This window comes from Falco punctatus (assembly GCF_963210335.1).
Source record: "Falco punctatus genome assembly, chromosome: Z".
Taxonomy (NCBI): Eukaryota; Metazoa; Chordata; class Aves; order Falconiformes; family Falconidae; genus Falco; species Falco punctatus.
The window spans coordinates 1,715,292-1,734,043 of NC_137586.1; the positions used below are offsets into that span (position 1 = coordinate 1,715,292).

The 18,752-nt window shown below is 41.9% G+C and overlaps 1 long non-coding RNA gene across 1 annotated transcript in view; it reads left to right on the forward strand.

The window, feature by feature from the left end:
• LOC308056483 overlaps nt 1-17,813 on the forward strand; it is a 35,394-nt gene extending 17,581 nt beyond the window's left edge. The window contains exon 2 of the long non-coding RNA XR_013924853.1: nt 1-17,813. This exon is cut by the window's left edge and continues 12,067 nt beyond it. This is a non-coding gene — a long non-coding RNA (uncharacterized lncRNA).
• Nucleotides 17,814-18,752: the final 939 nt, after the last annotated feature.

The window sequence follows — 18,752 nt, forward strand, 5'->3', positions numbered from 1 at the left end:
TTTCTTAACCTCAGGAGACCTGCTCTTGTCAGTCACACTGCTGATCACTTCATTTTACTCTTCAAAACAGTGAGACATTTGTTTTCAATGTCTTTCAAGAAGCTTCCAGCTCTAGTTCTATGGAGTGGTGGGGTTTTTTTTCCATTTAGTAATAGCTCTTGATTATTTCTTTTTTTTTATAAATCCTTTGACCACTTTTGATATCTGTAAACAACTTCATCACTGCCTCCACCTCTTTTCAGCAATGATCCAAATTCAGTCCCCCTCTCTGGATTCCAGTTCGTGTTAAAAAAGATAACATGACTGAAAGTGTCTTTTACTTGAATGCTTAGTCAAAATATAAAGAATCAAATGAAGATATTTCTGTTTATTAAAAAATCTGTGAGGACATAGTCTGCTGAGAACACCGCAAGCAAGTTAACCATGCACAGCCTCAACTTTTGGGGTGGAGGACCTTGATTTTCTTTCCAAATTTCTTTGTGTGCCCCCTAGTCATTCACATAGACATGCACCTACTGAATTATTTTAGTTTTATCCACAGTTTTAAGTAAAAAATAAAATCACCGGGTAAACATTGTTATGCAATTAGAAGAGTCTGAAGGCTTACCTGCTCTGCAAATTAATGCGCCAGCCGCCCAGGTGCCCCCTTGTCTCAATGAACCAGCTTTGCATGTCATGCTACTGATGGGGAGATTGTGTTACTCCAGCAGAGGGTCAAGTGCCAAAGTGTCCTTGCAGATCAGCCCTTGCCATTTCTATGAATCTGGACAATCAGCACTTTGTTTGCTTTTGTGGTTTTTTTTTTAACTGACAATTTATTTCCCCTACATTTAATCTAAGTTAGTACACAGCTGACACTTGTACTAATATCTTTGAGCAGCTTTTAGTATTTAAATTCTTATTTTTATGGATGCAGTGGGAAAGATATTCACAATTCTGATGCATTTTTCATGTTTCAGTGGGGTAATACAGAACTATTCCTATTTTGCAAAACCAGCTGTTTTATGGGGCTTGACTATTGCTCCCTACGTGTCTACTGGAGCTTTTCAGAGGATTGTGCTGGTGGTTTTCATAGGCTTGCAAAGCTCTTACTCTCCCAGGCCACGTTCTGCGTTGATCAGTCATGGCTGTACGGTCATTCCACAGACCTGGTGCATTTTACAGCCCCAACCTGTGCCTGCCTTGGCTGCGACGTGGCCAGCGTGGGCAACGCTGCGCTGATAGAGCAGTGTGATTGTCGCGTGGTGCCAGCCTCGTACCGGCACCAAACCGTGAAAACCAGTAGGCTGAAACACATGCTGGAAAAGCAGTGCTTTAGCAGCCCTCTTAGCCAGCGATTTTTCTGACTGTGTCTCACCCCCAGTTGCAGCGTAGATCATCATCAGCAAAATCCTCTACTGGGCGATGTTTTCATTTATTCACAGGGGTCTGCAAAAGCTTGCTGGCTGCTGTTCCTTGGCAGCTCAGAGTCTGAGTGATGAAAACCCGTTGCCCAATTCATGAACTCTATAGATTCATGCATTCATATGGTGTATATTTATAGGAACTGTTGTAGTCACACTTGATATTAATACATTTCAAGGCAAATGATCCTTAGGATCATTGATTTTTTTTTTTTTGAGTACCACATTTGCATGAAATACAATACATGATGAAGTCCTGGCATTCTAAGATTATGGCAGTGATTGGTGTTTCCTGATTATTGCTCAAATAAGAACATGGACATGAATAATGATGTCTTTCATCATTCTTTTCTGGCTATCTCAAAAGTGTACCTAGGTCATGGGAGATTGGTATCTGAAGTTGTATCCAAAATAATACTGATGGGGATACAGGTTAGCTAAGTGATTCTTGCTAGCTTTGGTGCAAACCACGAGAACCCTCAGCTGCTTTGTGTAATTGTGAGAGATGGAGAAACACAGAAGTAAATGAATGAGTTTTCCATCAGTAAAGAGGGAAAAATAGATTTTGACTAACCTCAGATGGCTGCAGAAAGCAATGAGAAGGCATCTGCTTTAACAGCTTGCCTTAGCAAGCAGCGGCATGTAGCTTTTAGTCCTGATCTGGTGCTCATCAAAAGCAGTGGGGGCCATTCAGATATTCCATGGCAGGAAAAGATGCTCAGTTTCTCCCTCAGGCTATAGCAGCACCTCTACCTGAATCGGGTGCAATGGATGCAGAAAGATGCTAAAGGAACCAGAGGTCCTGGCCACCTGCCTTGTGAGCAGCCTTCACCCTGAGGGCTGCAGCAGCTCTGTTCAGCGTGCTGGCTCTCTGCACCCACTAGGAAGCCATCAGCTTTAATGAAGCTTTAATTAAGGCCTGAGTTAAGTATGTAAAGATTTAGGTTTTACCTTTTTTTGTGTATTGAAAAAGTCAGAATTAAAAAAAATAAAATAAAACCAGGGTACACAGAGCAGAATGGCCTTAAACAACTCACATAATTGTATAAACATAATTTATAGCACTTTTTTCTTACATGCAATGTATTAAGATGCAGATTCTGTGTGTTGCAAGGGAACTTGATAGCGTGTGAAATTAAAACTACAGCCAGTTAAATTATTGATAGAAAATCAAATAATACATTTTTGTAATTGTAAACCACTTAACATTTAGCTGTCTCTTTCCCTCTAGGAAATTCATTATGATATGCCTGAACACACATTTAGTGGCGACAATTGAGACAACTTAAATTTCCCATCTAAGGAAAATGGATCCTGTGTATCTGTAAAACAATCGGAGAAAAACCCACAAGTATCATGGCTCTTTTTTTTTTTTTTTTTTTTTTTTTTTTAAATGCGGTTGTACTTTGGATGAAGGAGTGAGCAGACTATGACCACATGGCATCTGTGCTCGGTGTTGCTTGTAGCTTCCCCTCCTCGGGTGCTGTATGGACTCTAAATCCAGACAGTTTATTGCAAGTGAGAGAAGAAAACCTTTTCCAGCGTCTGACAGAGAAAATGTTTCTCTCTGGATATTTGGGAGACCAAAAGCTGATGGTGCCAATAGCACAACCTGCAGTAAAATAAGTTTCTGCCCCCAGGGAACTGATCTCAGTGCAGTGGGTAAACCAGACCAAGCCCAGGAGAAAGGGAGAACTTCTGTCTTGTTTTCCGGTGAGCTGCTGTAGGCTTTGTGGGAACGACCCCTGACTGTGTCAAAAGGTCGAGATGGAATTTCAAGCTTTGTCCTATGGGAGACTTTGCAGTAGTAGTGGCGTGACACCACCAACAAATAGGCTAAGATAAAGACATTTCAGAGGGATTTAGTTATGACTTCTGATGTCTGAATTAGGTTGAACCTTTCTTCTGCAAAGAAAGTCTGGAAATCAGCCTATTAGCCATAATCCAAATGAAAAAAGGAAGCTGAGATGTTTTGTTTCCCCCCCCACCTCCCCCTGTATCCCGCTCCCTTCCCCTCTGGCCATGTTCCGTACAAAGCTGGAACTGGGATGCACAGGGAGCTCGGTGGCTGCTGCGGGTGCCTGCACTGCCACTACAACAGCGGTACTTGCTTAGGCAAAACAGCACATGGTTGTGTACAGATGTTTTGGGAAATGTAGCTGCGAATTTTTTAGCAGACAAAAGATTAAATATGCTGGGGTCTTAACAAGAAAAAACTAAATAACAAGTGTAGCTCATGAGCTGATGTAAATTGACATGAGGGAGATAGAGATAATTCTGCAAGCTACTCTCCCGGTCCTTGGAAGCAGCCGAACACTGATACATTTATAAAAGGTTTGGCTGAATTCCTGCATCCTTGTGCCAGCATAGCTTCTCCCAATAAAAACAGGAATTTAATGTTGGATTGTTTGCCTTTTTTTTAAAAAAAAGGGTCAGTGAACCTTCCTAACAGTGTTATCTCCTGTTGTCACATCTAAATACATGTGTTATTTCTAAATAATTATTTTTTTAATTACAATTTAGTTACGATTTTTCCTGGTGCAGAAGAATCTTGAGCAAACTTCAGATAGTGTTTGGTGCAATATATCACAGAAGAGCCCAACTCTGATGTGCGTTCTGAAGTACCGTCACTCCAGTGATGCATCTCGTTGTAAGAATATATGAACAGAGTTGAAAAATGGAGGGTATGTATTATGTATTTGTGAAGGATCCTGATGAAATCCTAGGTGGAATCATTAGTTAAACTCTGCATCTGTCACATTCAGAGTAGGCGTGAGATGCTCCTGTGGGTGCTCCTGCAGATGCTCTGGCAGTCACTTCTGAAAGTCAAGGAGCTTGTGAAGGAGTTTGTTTTTACTGGGTGTAAATTTTAAAATTTGGCATAAAAACTTGAAGCATCGCAAAGCCTTGCGTTCCTAGGTAGCTTGTAAATGCATCTTCGAAAACAGTTCTAGGCAAATCTGTGTGGCCTTTACAACACAAGAATTGTCACTGCGTCAAATGACAAGTCTGTGGGACTGCTAAATAATAGTATCAACATCCCACAGTAAATATACTAAAAAAATTTCTTTTCAAAGTCTTTAAAAATCAGCACAAAGCAGTCTAACAAGACTTTCACTGAAATACCTGCCTACGGTGCCACCTTAGAATATCATCCGGGATAAGGCAGCAGCTCTATCCATCTGATGATGTATTGAAGCTGGAAACCAAAGGCATGGTGCAAGCACCCCAAATTTTCAGCTGTGTCCCATGTTTGGGATGCAAATAGCAATGTTCGGGGCAGTCTTTCCAAATCTCTATTTCCCCATATTGAAAAACTGCAACAATCCATTGCAACCAGAGTGTGTGGGATAGGAAAACTAGAACGGTTTGGGTTGGAAGGGTTCTTAAAGATCAAGCAGCTAGGTAGTGAGGTCTCGGATTCATGCATTTAGGGAAAAAAGGCAAATCCCTTGCTTCAGCAAACTGATTTCTGGAAAGTTCATGTTTCTGGGAAGGGGAACATCGTCAGCTACAGGACCAGCACAGTTTGGAAACTGTGCCCGTGTAAAGCTCAGCACACCTTTTCTGCAGTTAAATTCATCTTGCCAGAACCTGAAGGTTGAAGGTGGTGTAAGACTTTGTGTTACGAGGATGGCGAATGAGATGGTACTTAATTAAGAAAAGTAAAATGAGGTGGCACTTACTTAAGAAATGCATGTACAGATTGCGTGTCATGGTATATCTCCTAGGGATTTGGTATTAGCCTCTTCCTGTTATTCTTTAAACACTTTCTCAAGGTGAGATAATAACTGTTTTTTTAATGTATGCCTGAAGAATCTGAAGCGCTGAGATAGTGATAGCCAGTAGAACTTAATTTCAAAAGTAATTAATGAGGCTGCATTTTAATGAGCCTTTTTATACAGTGTTGTGAACCAGGCTGTTTCATGATGCTATTGTTCTCAGACTGCTGGAGGGAAAAAAAGAAAGCAGAACCTGGGAAAATTAATTTAAGAATAGCAGCAGCCCAAATAAGAAACAATCGATAAATCACTTTGCATTTATTTTATCCTCACAGGTATTTTTGAAGCAAAGAGACGATTCCTTCAAAGTTCTAGTACGGAAAGGTTTCATGAAGTTGTAAATTTCTGCCATAGTCTTGTAACTCATCAGCCTCCTTTCCTTCTTTTGTGCTTTAGTATTCAGTTTCCCATTTTCTTTGCAGGAATGCAAAATGGGGCCCATAATAAGTAAGCAGGGCATTTTTTGTTGTTGTTGTTGTCTGTGGAATAATTTGGTTTCTACATTAAATCATTTTAGAATATTAATGGCCTTTTGTAACTCTTAGATAATATCAGAATAAGGAAGAATGCGTGGGAGAGTAGCTTATGCATCCTGAGGTTGAAATTTAATTAATACCATCATGAGCTTTGCTGTTTAATGACTTGCATGTAGGTATAAAAATAAGATAAATGCATGTGCAATATTTTTATTATAGTGAAAATCCAGGGATTTGATTTCTAGCATAGCTTATGGAATCGGCAAAGATCTAGAGAAATCTAGATTTTTGTCCCCCAAATGAGTATGGATTTTTAAAAGATCTTCTGGAAAATCCTTTCTGAGTCTTCATGATTTGTAGTAGATAAAATTCAGTCTGGAAGGCACTTCTGTTCCGGTCTGTATCTGGATGTGGTCAGAGCCTCTGGGTAAAGACTCGTGTCGCGTTACCCAGACTGGTGAAAATGTCACGACGACACTAACTCACTGTTCCTCTTGTGAGACTGGAAAAAAAAAAAAAAAAAAGTCCATGGAAGAATAGACATACCAGGGGGCTGAGACAGCGCTGAACCTCACTCACGACTCAAGCGCTAGAACACTTCTGCCTTTGAGAAATTAGGTATTTTCAGTGAAAAAGTTCCTGTAGGACAAGGCCTCAAGGACAAGAGTCCAAGTACCGATAGCCTGATGAATAGAGACTTGTTAGAACTCATAGGGCACAAGCCCTGGGAGCAAAGGAGCAAGCTAACTGCAGACTCTTGAGCCGTTGCAGTTGAGATGGCAACCAGATGGACAAAGAGGAACAAGTAGCCAGATAAGGGAACGGATAGTGCCGATAAGGAACTTTATTAATTAAGAAAGTCATGTAGGAAGAAACCCCCTAATTTTAGAATAGAAATTGTTGCTATGACAAGGTAAACTAATCAGTTCCTATTGTTTTAACGGTGTGCCTTAAATGTCAACCAATCAGTGTTTTTTATGTTTAAGATTTAACCAATCAGTGTGTAATATGTAGAAGATAGAAACGTATATAATTGTAAGAAAATCACTAATAAAGGGACAACTTGCTTGCATCAAGCTGCGTCCCGTCTCTTCATTCGCTGCAAGTTCCAGGTTTGGGAAGAAATAAAAACCTCATAGATTTGCTCCTGTGGAGTTTGAGGGGCCACAGCAACCACCTGGATCCCTGTTTATAATAATGAAGGGCAGGGTGGTGTGGTTTTAATTTAAGTTCTAACGACCGTAGATGCATCTTCGTTTGGAAAGCTTTACTCATCTGACCAGCTCCTGAGATGTAAGCTGGCCGAGTTCCTACATGGCTGAATGGCTTTCTCTTCTTTCTAATAAGTAATTGATGATATCTTGGGGATGGTTTGATTAACAGGGCTGGAACAGCTGTTGATTTCACAAGGAGAAAGAGTACAGTTGTATTTTCTCCCCCTCTTCTTCCCCCTCATCCCCCTCCCCAGAGGGGATGTTCGCTGTAACACGCTCCTGCAGCCCTGGTTTTAGGTATCGCGGGCAAGATCTCCCGCAGCTCTGTACAGGTAACACCTATATATTTTAAAATACATTGATTAGAGCAAATCCCGTTGTTTGCCATCTTGGCTGTGATTTGCAGAGATGGAGCTCAACAGCATGTGGTTAGATTTGGAACTTGAGCAGGATGTTTCAGTGGTCGGAAAGGTGCCTGAACCCAGTCCCGAATGGAGAATGCAGCTTTGCAAGGGAGATTTTTCAACAGACTGTCTTGAAAAGCAGCTTTTGTGGAGGCATCCAAAACGTTCTGCAATCCAGACGCTGCAGAGGAGTCTTTTACTATCAGTTGCAATGGGCTGAAAAGCTGGCACTGCCTAGGGAGTAAACTCCAGCCACGTAACTCCGGTGTAGGCACCTTCCCCGCAAATCTGCCATTCCCAAGAGCTGAGCACCTTTTGCTTCTGCAAAGGCAGCTTTTGTGCGTGTTCTGGTTGGAACTTCTTCTCCTGCGTATTTCTCACAGCTCTCAAACTATGGAATAGTACCTTAAAAAGAGCTTTCAGTCCAAACGGGTTTCTGAAGGAAACTGCTCTGTGTAATCGCCCCCGGCAGCCTGTGGGAAAGGACCAAACAATCACCACCACAACAAATTGTATTTATTTAGCAGCCATCACAACAAAGCTATCCCTGGGCACTTGACAAAACTTTCTTGTTTATAGTACAGACAAGCTGAGGGATCTGAATATGAATTTATGGAAATAACCATCTACATTTTGAAACAGCTGTTTGCAACAACTGTTTTGTTAAATTGGTCTCTCTTTTGCATTTTTTGAGTTTAAAAGAGGAAGCAGATGAGATTTCTCTTTACCAGCCTTCCAGCGTGTTTGGAGGTTGGTAATATAAAGAGAATGTTTTTAAAGGATCTAGCCTTGGGAAAGCATAACAAGCTATTCTTTCTTCCCTGCTTTTAGCTATAATTTTCAAAAAGTTGAGTGTCATATTGCTCACAAACTGCATGGTTTTTCCATCTGTGAGCCAGCCAGCCAAAATCTGTCAACATGATATTTGGAAACGCTCAGAGAAGCAACAATGACATTAAAGACAGTTGAAGCATGGAGTAAGGGGAAGAGTGGGTGTAACTACCTGGCAAAAATCCTGTGTGCAAAAAGCATGGAGGGATTGTTACTGTGCACCTGGGAGTGGGTAGGGACCGTCTGTGAGAAGTCTGGTGGGATTCAACCACATGTATTATGAGCAGAAGGCACCAGCCTGCCTCTCCTGCAACCCTTCTGCAGCCGTGTTTTCTTCTAGCAATCTTCCTACTGGCTGTGCGTTACCGTCGTTGTACATTGTCCTTCTTCAGCGTTCGAACCACTGATGGAGTTTGGGCTCCTTCTGGTCAGAGGAACCAGAAGTCCTCTCCTCCCTTTTCTGCCCCATGGGCTTCGGCAGTATGATGAGGCAGCACTCTTTGGTCCACTGCTTCTTGTCTGGACTGATCCCATTGCCTCCGCAGCATGTCCTCCCATGGAGGAGAGGCTTGTTTCTGCGGTGTTGGCTTATGTGGATTGTCTTACCAGATGTGGAAGCATGAGACTTTGAAGAATCCTCCTCCTCTCTATCCATCCATGCTTTGCACAGCACATTTCTGCTCGATGGGTGTAGGTACTTAGGGCTTGGTGGCTGGGAGATGTCGCGCTGTACGGAAATATAGGGCCCCTCTCTGGATAGCCAATAGCTTTTAGCTTATGACGTAAGCAGACGGAAGGGACGTTGTAAACCCAAGCTATATAAGGCCGCACCACTTATCAATAAACGCCATTTGCCATCCACCACATTGGTGTCTGTGAGCTGATGGCCTGAGCGGCCTGGGGTTGGTCGCCGTGTCGTTCCTGAACCAGGTCGCCACGCCTGCGAAGGCAACAGATGGGGGGCTGGTCTATGGGAGGCAGATTTGAAGGCAAGGTGCTGCTGAAGTGTCTCTGGTACCTTCTCCCTCTCTGCCCAGAGCCAAGTGAATTGTCGGTGTTGTCATTAAGCGTAAAATATAATTGGTGAGTTAATCGCAACCACATCTTGTGACAGAGAAGGGCCTCTCTGGTGAGATCCTTCAGGGTAAGACCTAATGGCAAGGAGAAGGAGGGCTGCGTGTCCCTGAGGCAACGTCAGGGAAGGGTGACAGAGAGCCCTGCCGTCACACAAAGATTTTTCTAGCAAGATGGGTTTATAACGCTTTCGTTATAAGTGTTTAATGGATTCTCTGGGCCTAAGGAATGGAGCCGTGGAAACAAACTGGGACAGGCAGGTGTGGACATCAGGTTGGCTGACATGTCACGTGGGGAAAAGCATGGGGAAAAGACATTTCAGAAGAAGTTTTTCCTTCCTTCTGTAGTTTGATCTAACCTTATCTATCAAGAGTGGCGAGGGCTGCGTTCCTCTGCAATGCATGTGAAACTTGGGCTTCACAGATATTTTTTTTCCCACATAGACCAGGCTCAGACACATGTATATCAACAAGCAAATAAGAGTCAATTAGTGCACTTCAGAGATGAAAACAGATAAATGTTTGAATACTGCCGTGTAGTTGTCACTCCTGTGAATATCAACAGAAGATAAATAAAGCAACTTCTACTTACTTGGTTCAAGTGCCTTCTATACTGGAAAAATAGTGAAAAAAAAATATAAATCGAGGGCTAGAAAGAACCAAACAGCATACCGTTATTTCTTTCCTTCGTGTAAATAATGAGGAATTCCATTCTGCACATGGGGAAAAATTACAAAGTTATTGAATCAAAGTATAATATTTGTGAACAGTGCCACTCTGAGCTCTGGAGAATTATAGGGGGGAATTTTTTGGCAAGACTTAATGGCTTAAAGAATACTTGATTGTCAGCTCAGGCTACTCAACAGGATAAGTGAGCGAATAGCCTTTCTGCTAGGATGTTAAGGTGCTATGGGTTCAGCATTGATTAGCTGCTTCTATATTAACCACACTTAAAATACTGGAGAGGAAATACAAAACCAATTACATTTTCCTTGGTTTGGAAAGATTTTAGCTTTGTGTTGCTACAACAGATGGCTATTTTAATTCACCAGCGACTGCTCAGACATATGAAAATTGTTTACGCTTTGACTTGCTATAATGTACTTACTATTAATATTACAACAATATCTCAGAGTCCTGGTCATGGATCAGGACCAAAAGATCCCAAAGCTCTAAATACCCAAACAAATGTTTACAGTCTAAATATAGGAGTTAGCAGATGGATAGATGCTGTTAGGAAAGCATAGAAGAGCACGAGACAACACAAACACTATTGATCTCAATCTACCATTAGCCTAACCACCACCATAATTTTGGTCTAGTATTTTGAAAAGTGGAGTTTTCTTTTGATTTAATTTTTTCTATTATTATCATTATTCAGCCTAATTGTAAATCTTTTGCATTCTGAACTTGATTTCTCCTGCTGGTGCTGCAGCAAGAGGAGTAAAGAGACACATGCACCTGTGTGGGTACAGTGTCGTTCTATAAAAAGCTCCATAAACCAAGGCAGACTGAGTATTACATAGGCTTATTCTGTAATAGCGGCTGTGCCAAAAAAATCATCAATTCAATTCTGTTGTTATGCACTCCTGAATCTCGACAAATCTGGCCAAGAAACATTCTGAGCATGGTGCCACGCATTCCCTCTTTCTCTTGTCTCTTCTGGTGTCCTCGGGGGGCAATGGGAAACCCAAGACAGCTCTGGCTAAAGCATCTCTTCAGCTTTTAATGTGGCCTGAGGTCTTTCCTTTGTTTTTCTTGAAATCCAGTTCTCTGGCAAACTCCAACGAAGCAACAGTTTGGCAAGGACTTCACCAAGACATCCCTGAAACCCCTTTGGGCTGGAGAAATAGCGTGAAGGCATTGCAGTGAGGGCTGAGGTCCCTGACCCTTCCGCCTATAAAGAAAATAATAAGAAAAAAATCTGTTAATAAGGGGAATTGAACAGGGTCGGCGATGTTAAAACTGGATGACTAACATGCGAGCTGTCGCTGAGCATACAGCAGCACGGGGAGGGGGGGTGGGCGCGGGGTTCAGAGGGACCTGTGCAATCCTGCTTCCGCGCTGTTGGCGAGGTGGGAAGCATCGCATGAAGGGTTGTGGAGCCGGGGCAGCTTCTACCCCAGGGTGACAGAATCTCTCCTGAATCCTGATGGAGAGGTGGGGAATGGCACAGTCCGGTTGTGGAAATGTCAATGGCAGTCAGCTAATATCTGAGGGGTTTTTTTCCCTGTCTTTTTTCTTCCTATGTGGTTCTTTCTGATTTGAGAGTTTCCCTGTTTATCTGTAGCTATAATTCCTCTGTGGTGGGACTTCCTGTTTTGGGTTTAATAAGCTTTTTATCATAGAAGAGGAATTTTCTGTATGACTGTCTGACAAAGAGTTAATTTTAGTGTCCTTCCCCTTTGCCAGCTTCATATTCTGAATTTAAAGTAGCCAAGATCATCACTTTTTTGATGATTCCATTAACCTTTAGCTTAATAAATCTTTATTATTTGTCTTGTTGTCCTGCTTTTCAATATTAAATGGTTTTATATGTCCCCCTGAGATTTTCTGAGAAAAGCTGTATATCTTTATAACATCATGTTGCATATTAAGTCTGGAAAAGTCAGGATCCCTTAATTTTCCTGATTTTGCCAAGTGCCATTTTTCACTGAACCAAATGACCTGAGTATTTTGTGATGGTTTATCCTCTTGAACTTCATTCGTCTCTCTTTATGCATAGGAGTAAATACAAACTTCTTTTTCTTTTTTTTTTTTTTTTAGTGATACTAGTGACTTCATAGATTAATTTTTGTGCTTTGGGCTTTTATTTTTAGAAAAGACCCAGGTAAGGCAGAAAGACCACCAACCAGACATTATCCATAGGAATTCTGTGCTGCCCAGCAGTATTTAATAATAAATAAAACAATATCCCCTGACGTAAGTTTCTATAGGTCTGCTCAAAAAAATTGCTCCTTGGTTCACCTCTAAAGGCTGGAATCTTCGTGGGCGTACCCAGGGGTAGTCAATGTTGTTGGAAGTAGAGTGGAGGACAGAAAATCAGCATTTATCTCTTCATGTATTTATTTATCATTGCAAAGAGGGATTTATTCTATAGACTGGGAGGTTTCAAGGAGTGTTCTCCAGCATCCCATTGCACAATTTCCTACTAAACTCTATTTTTCAGCTTCCCAAATGTAGCCGAGATGAGCTGGAAGCATGACGGGTTTTTACTCCCCTAAAGCTGCCTCCGTAACTGCTGCCCCACGATGCCAAGGGAGAACAGTAGCCGGAACCCATTAGCTGCAGTTGATCCCCTCTCCAAAGGGATCACATCCTGCTCCCTGGAAAGCTGACTCACCTGTGCCATGAGGCTGCACCAGCAGTCTTCCAGGGGATAAAGTGGGAGGATATAAATAGAGCAACTAAGGTCAAAAAATCAAACCCACTTAGTTACAGCTACAATTTGCTGTTCTTTTAAGAAACAGAAAAAAAAAAAAAAAAAAAAAGCTTTAAAGAAATAGCATCTCTTGCCTCGGACTGCTCCCTTTTTAGCAGCCTAGCTTTAGCCACGTTTGATTTTCTATCGTGCATTTTGTGAAGCTGCCTGTCCTGTTTGCTGGATCCGTGATTATTTTTCCCAGCTGATTCCCAGACCTCCCTCTCTCCCTCTCTATCCACTCGCTGACATTTAGATACACCCCGATTTTATTCCTACGTTCTGTTATCGCTCATTATCAGCTCGTTCAGACTGAACAGCTTGTTTCTCTTTTGTTGAGTCCTCCTGTAAGTGCCATTAGCAGTGATTCATGTCTTCGCTTGAGAAACTATTTCCCTAGGAATAAACAATAATTGTGCCACAGCTGAGACCACAGAGAGGGCCTTTTAGCTTCTAAACTTATGCCAGAAGTACTTGTCTAAACTTCATGAATGATTTAGCTTTCTCTGTTTGTGACGTTGTATTTCTTGAAAAGCCTGCTTTTCAGAGAACAGAATGATTTTTTTTCCTCCCCCATTTTACCCTAAGCAGTTATTCATATTATGCACATCACCATCGCTTTCTTGGGTTTTTTTTTTTGCCTTTACAGAACTCCCCCTAAGGGATTTTGATATAACACAAAATTTCTTACCTTTTTTTTTTCCCCTTTAAATTAATGAAGTATGATTTACATGTGACTCACAGGGAGGCACTTGATGTAGAGATCGATGCAGTAGATTTTAAAGGCTGCCACTGAATTTTAATTCAATGATATAATAACCCCATCATTGCATACAAAAAGAGTTGCAATCTAAGTGCAGTAGGATTTGAATAATCTGGTCAGATGAATCTCAGAGGGTCTCCAATTTTGTGAAGTCTCTTGACTTAATTCAGTAAAACTGCTGAAGTGCTCGGGGCTGAAGAAGTTTGTACCAAACGAGATCTTACCCTTTTTCATTTTCCAAAAAAAAGAACAGTCTGTTTTAAATCAAACCTGGTATGAATTCTTTCTTTCTTTAGCAAAGGACAGAACCATGCTCTGTAAGTCTGTTATGACTGACCACGTTCCTGTGGCATCGCCGGTGTGTTCGGTGTCCTTCGCAGCCCTAAAACTGCAGCAGATCACCAAACCTTCAGGGAACTTTCCCCATGGGTGCGATTGCAATATCAGACATGATACAGCTCACAATAGCAGGAGAAACACAAGAAAGGAAAAGGATTGTGAAAGTGGGAGGCAACTTGAGGGATCCATCAAGGGAAAACGCAAACAGGGCACGGAAGAACCTTTCCACCCCAGACGCACTTCACAGACTGGCCAGAAGTGACTGGCAATTTCAGGTTGCATCCTCATCCCTGAGCGCCGCTGAAAGTCAAGAGAAAGAGTCCTCATAGCCTTTGAAAAACAAGTCCCAGGCAACCTGTTTCAAGCCGAAATCACGCAGCCCCCTTCAGCGCTTTGTTTCCTGTTTATCTTTCCATTATCCTTTACGCTTTTCCTCATCTCTCCCTTCCTCCCTCTTTTTATTCATCATTTTCTACTCCAACACCCTTGCTCGCCATTCAGCCTTTTCTTAGCAGAATGGGAACCTGGCTGATTGCAATGGGGACTCAATTCTTCCAACTCCTTTATGCTTGTAGGAATTTGAGATTAGGCCACAAATACTTTTTTTTTCCTACCCCTGCTGGCATTGTATCGCTGCTAGCAGGTATTTAATGTTACCCTGATGCACAGCAGTCAACATTAAAAAATCATTTACGCTGGCATCTAAAACTTCTCAGCACTTCTTAGATCAGGAGGAGGAAATAATTGCAGCATCTTGTGTTCTGTGGTGCTGTAACTTGTGATTGTTGACATTTTAATGGCAGGCATCATAATTTCAGACAGAACAAAAATGAAAATAGGAAGAGGTCTATGGGCTCTCACTTAATGAGATCATGAATTTTCTTTCTCCGGAATGTTTGGTTAGTAACTTCACTGAAGAAAAATAAAGGAGTTTTAGACTTTGACTAAACATCTAACAAAAGAGGAAAAAAAATCCAGAATTCATTAGTGGGTAGTACTAATTACTACTTATTAATAATTTGTGCCTCCCCAAACAAATATACAATGTTTCTTGCCTGAAGATCTTCTACACTCAATGACTGATCTAATTTACACTTTAGTCTAAAGCTAGCCATGAGGAAGGAAAGAATAGACATGATGTGAAAACCGTAATTACACAAACTAACCTATATGGTGCTGCAGTCAATTATATGCATTCCTTGGGCCATAATGTAAACAAATAAATCCCCCTTCCATTTTAAAAAATAAATAAATCCTTCCCACTTTAATCAGTTCACACCATGTTTAAAAACAAACAAACCAGCAACAACTTTTTTTTTATTTTTATTTTTTTTAGGAATCTGAAATAGAAAAAGTCAGTCTAACTGTAGGAGATGGATAACACCAGAATAATCTAAGAATCTAGATACTGGAAGAGGGACCAGAGAGGCAGTGGGATGTTTCTCTTTGGAGACCACTGAAACTCTCCTGGCTGAGGTCCAGAGTGACCTGAACGAGGTGGCCCTGCTGTGAGTATAGCTCTGCTTCTGCTCTTGGAAAAACTTGGAAAAGACTCCTGGATAGCATCTGGTCCAGCACCCAGCCCAGAGCCAGCTTCAAATGAACCATATCACCCTGGAGCTTGTCCAGCGGAGTTTTCAATCCGAGGATGGAAATCCCACCATTGCAAACGGGTGATTCGTAGAAGCTCTCTGCACAGAAGCAATGCCTGCAGGCACACAAGGGTGAGCCGTCACCACGTGTTCCCTTCAGAGACCCCCATCACACACCATGCCTTCTCACAACAAGCCTTACATAAGTTCACTTATTATTTGCCAAGAAATAGCAACAACCGAGGTACTTAGCTGATTAGACATATCTGTCTTTTGCTTTTGACATTTACATCAACTCAAAATTTTGCAGACTACATTACTGAAAGAATTTCAAATGAATACTGTAGTGATTAAGCATTGAAGATGAATACTAATGCATTCCAAACTGGGTTAGCGCTGTAATGAATTTAAGATATCTACTTTTAAAGTGGACTAATTAACAATTAAGAGTCTAAAGTGAAACTTATTTATATCTGTGTTAAAAGAAAAAAAAAAATTTCTTTGGTCCCCTACCTCCCCAGTTTTGGAGAGGTAAAGTTCCCAGCCTGGCAGGGTGTAGCTTCTGAAGTTTTCCACCTTCCCTCTAGTCAGCTATTTTCTCCTTTTTCGTTATCCACTGGGATACCCAAGTCCAGATCATTCCACAGTCCCTTTTCCCAATAGATGTGTACCCTAAATTGTGGGCAGTAGATAGAGCATTTAAACAGTTTATTGCAAGGTGTCATTCCTGGCCACATCCAGGAAACTACCTACATCCTGGATGAATATCCAGCCCCCACATCTGCATCCTTCTGGTGGTCACGTCACCCTGTGAACACCTACATTCATCTTCACTGGCTCCTTCAAAGGCAAATTTGCTGTTTTCCTTTGCGTCTGCGGGATAATGAGTATTTTTCTCTCTTCCCCCCGCTGCTTTTTCAATTCAAATAGAGCAGAAAGGGATGGGAGTGATAATTCCCTCTGGACTACAACAGCTCTGACAGGTAAAAATTGCTGTGTCCCAAAGGGGATTATCAACAGCGTTAACTTACTTGTCAAATACAAATGTCAGGTTAGTTCTTGCCCCTACCTTGATATTCAGAAAATATAAGCTTTTGTTCTAAGATCCCTGGAATGGTTCCTGTGCGCATATTTTAATTACAGTGGAAATGGATCTGTCTCTCTGTAGATCCCAGAGTGCACGCACATGTGAGAGAGACTTTTAAATAAATTTCTTCGATGCAACATGCTTATTTACAGGCTCTAAGGCTTGAAAGGACCGCAGAGATCAGCTCCTAGACTAGCTGTTTAGAAAACATAGGCCAAAAAAAGTTGATGACAAAACTTTCTCATCAAGCCTGTGAGTAGATAGAATGATCCAAACGTTGCAGCGTTTTGTTAGCAGACAAAGTGCAGCTGCCTGGAAGCACACGACAAGGGAAGGGGTAACGTACCTCTCTTGTCCAAGCTAAGGAAAATACTGAAGGATAAGAAAGCAGCAGAAATGCTGAGTTAAAAATTAAGCACAGTAAACACATGGTAAAGTGATAGTTGGGGTTTTTTTTGATACTAGCAAGTTAAGATTTAATTTGTGACACGGGTGAAGAAATGTTGTTCAAATAAAAAGTACTACATTTGTTTTCTAAACCCATCTTTTCTGCTTAGGGTAGGGAAGAGCTGAAAGTGTGTATATCATAAAAAAAAAACAACTTAGCTCCACTTGGGCTCTAGTCCCCTGGTTTCTCCCCATCCCCTTTAACTTGCATGAGAACCCTGTGACTTTGACTCATCTACCCAGAATTAAGTTGCAATTTGATTTTGACCTCTGAAGTTACAATTAAATCGGGCGTCTGCTGGTGCAGATCCTAAAAGGTCTTTAGAAAAGCTGAAAATAGTAACAGCAATAACTCTCAGGAAGTTTTCTGACTTGGCAGTGGATTAGTCTACTGAATTATTTACTCTCAAAAGCGACTGTTGTTTAGCAAAAAATTGCTGAGAGACATTCATTTCAATTAATCATTTATAGTCAAAACTGTTTGGCTTCAAGGAGAGGGAATTGATGCTGTCGGTGTTAGCCACCTCTGTTTGGTGCTCGGGCACTGATGGCTTGATGCTTTCTGGTACGGTCTAGCCTCCCAACAGAAAGTGCTCAGCAATTCCTAGGAGTAGCTTAGCATCATATAGGATTGGACCCGCTGTCCCATGACAGCACAGATTACTACTTGATAAAGGGAGTTATAAGCAAAACAATCTGGAAAGATTTCCAAAATTGAAAGGTTCCGCCCCCCCCCCTCCCCCCACACACACACCTTGTTTCCTGGATAGTCTTAAAAATCTGTTCTTTCAGGCTGCCAGGGATGATGCTTACAAGGATAAATTTCCCAGATCAGACTTCAGCCGGTGTAAACCGGTTTTGAAGGAGCCATGTGCTGGTCTGAGGCTACAGATCCTTCCTCTTGTACACACTTAGCCAAACGCACAACAGGTTGATTTTTTTTTTTGTTGTTGTTGGAGCCAAGCGAACCCCAAAGAAATACAGTCAAAAGTAGAACTAGGGCAACAGATTCCCTAGTTGGGACCTGGAGAGGCTCCAGCTCTGGCTGCATTTTCCTTCTCACCGTTGGCATCCTCTCGGGCATCCCAGGATTTCAGTGTCAGGTTAAGGGAGCATTTGGGATAGAGCCCCTTGGGTCAGTGAGGTCTGGGCACAAGCCGAGGCAGGGCTCATCTCACACAGCAATGCGGGGGCTGCTGCTTTGCTGGGGCTGATGGCAGGTGCAGCAGGGCCAGGAGCTCCCTCAGGACCTTGGGGGTACAGGCCAGTATGGGGCCAGGGGAGACGCAGGGTTGACACAGCCTGGGATGGGCAGCAAGGGCTGTGGGTTGCTGAATGAGTGACAGGTCAAGGATGCATGATTGACAGTCTCCAGGGGAGAAACAGCGCAGGTGCACACGCGCGGGGGCATTGGGGGCATATGAAACTGCAGGGTAGAGACTTGAGCCTCATGGGGAAAGGCGAGCACAGCCCTGCATGGCTGTAACCCCGAGCCCGCTTTATTGGCGTGGATACCACCCCAGTCCGAAAGCATTTACTAGTATGAGTCCACTTCATATTTATATTTTCCCAAAATTGACTCACACATGGCTTCTGTATAATTTCTCTTTCTGTAACTGATTTTTGTTCTAATTTTACTGAGGTCTGTATACTGAAACGTTCTTTTACAAATCACAGCTTTTCATGTTTGAATTATTTATGTTAAGGCATATAAACCCCATACGAATACCATATATCTGTAATATATATGTAAATCTGTAGAATGTATATAATCTAAAACATTAAGAGTGATGAACCACATTTAATTTGCTACCTTAGTAGACAGTTATTTGGGGAATGAAAAGGAAGTTTTCAAAATACCAGGAGAAAAAAAAAATTAAATCAAGGTAAACGGGGAGAAATGCAATCTTAGGTAAACTC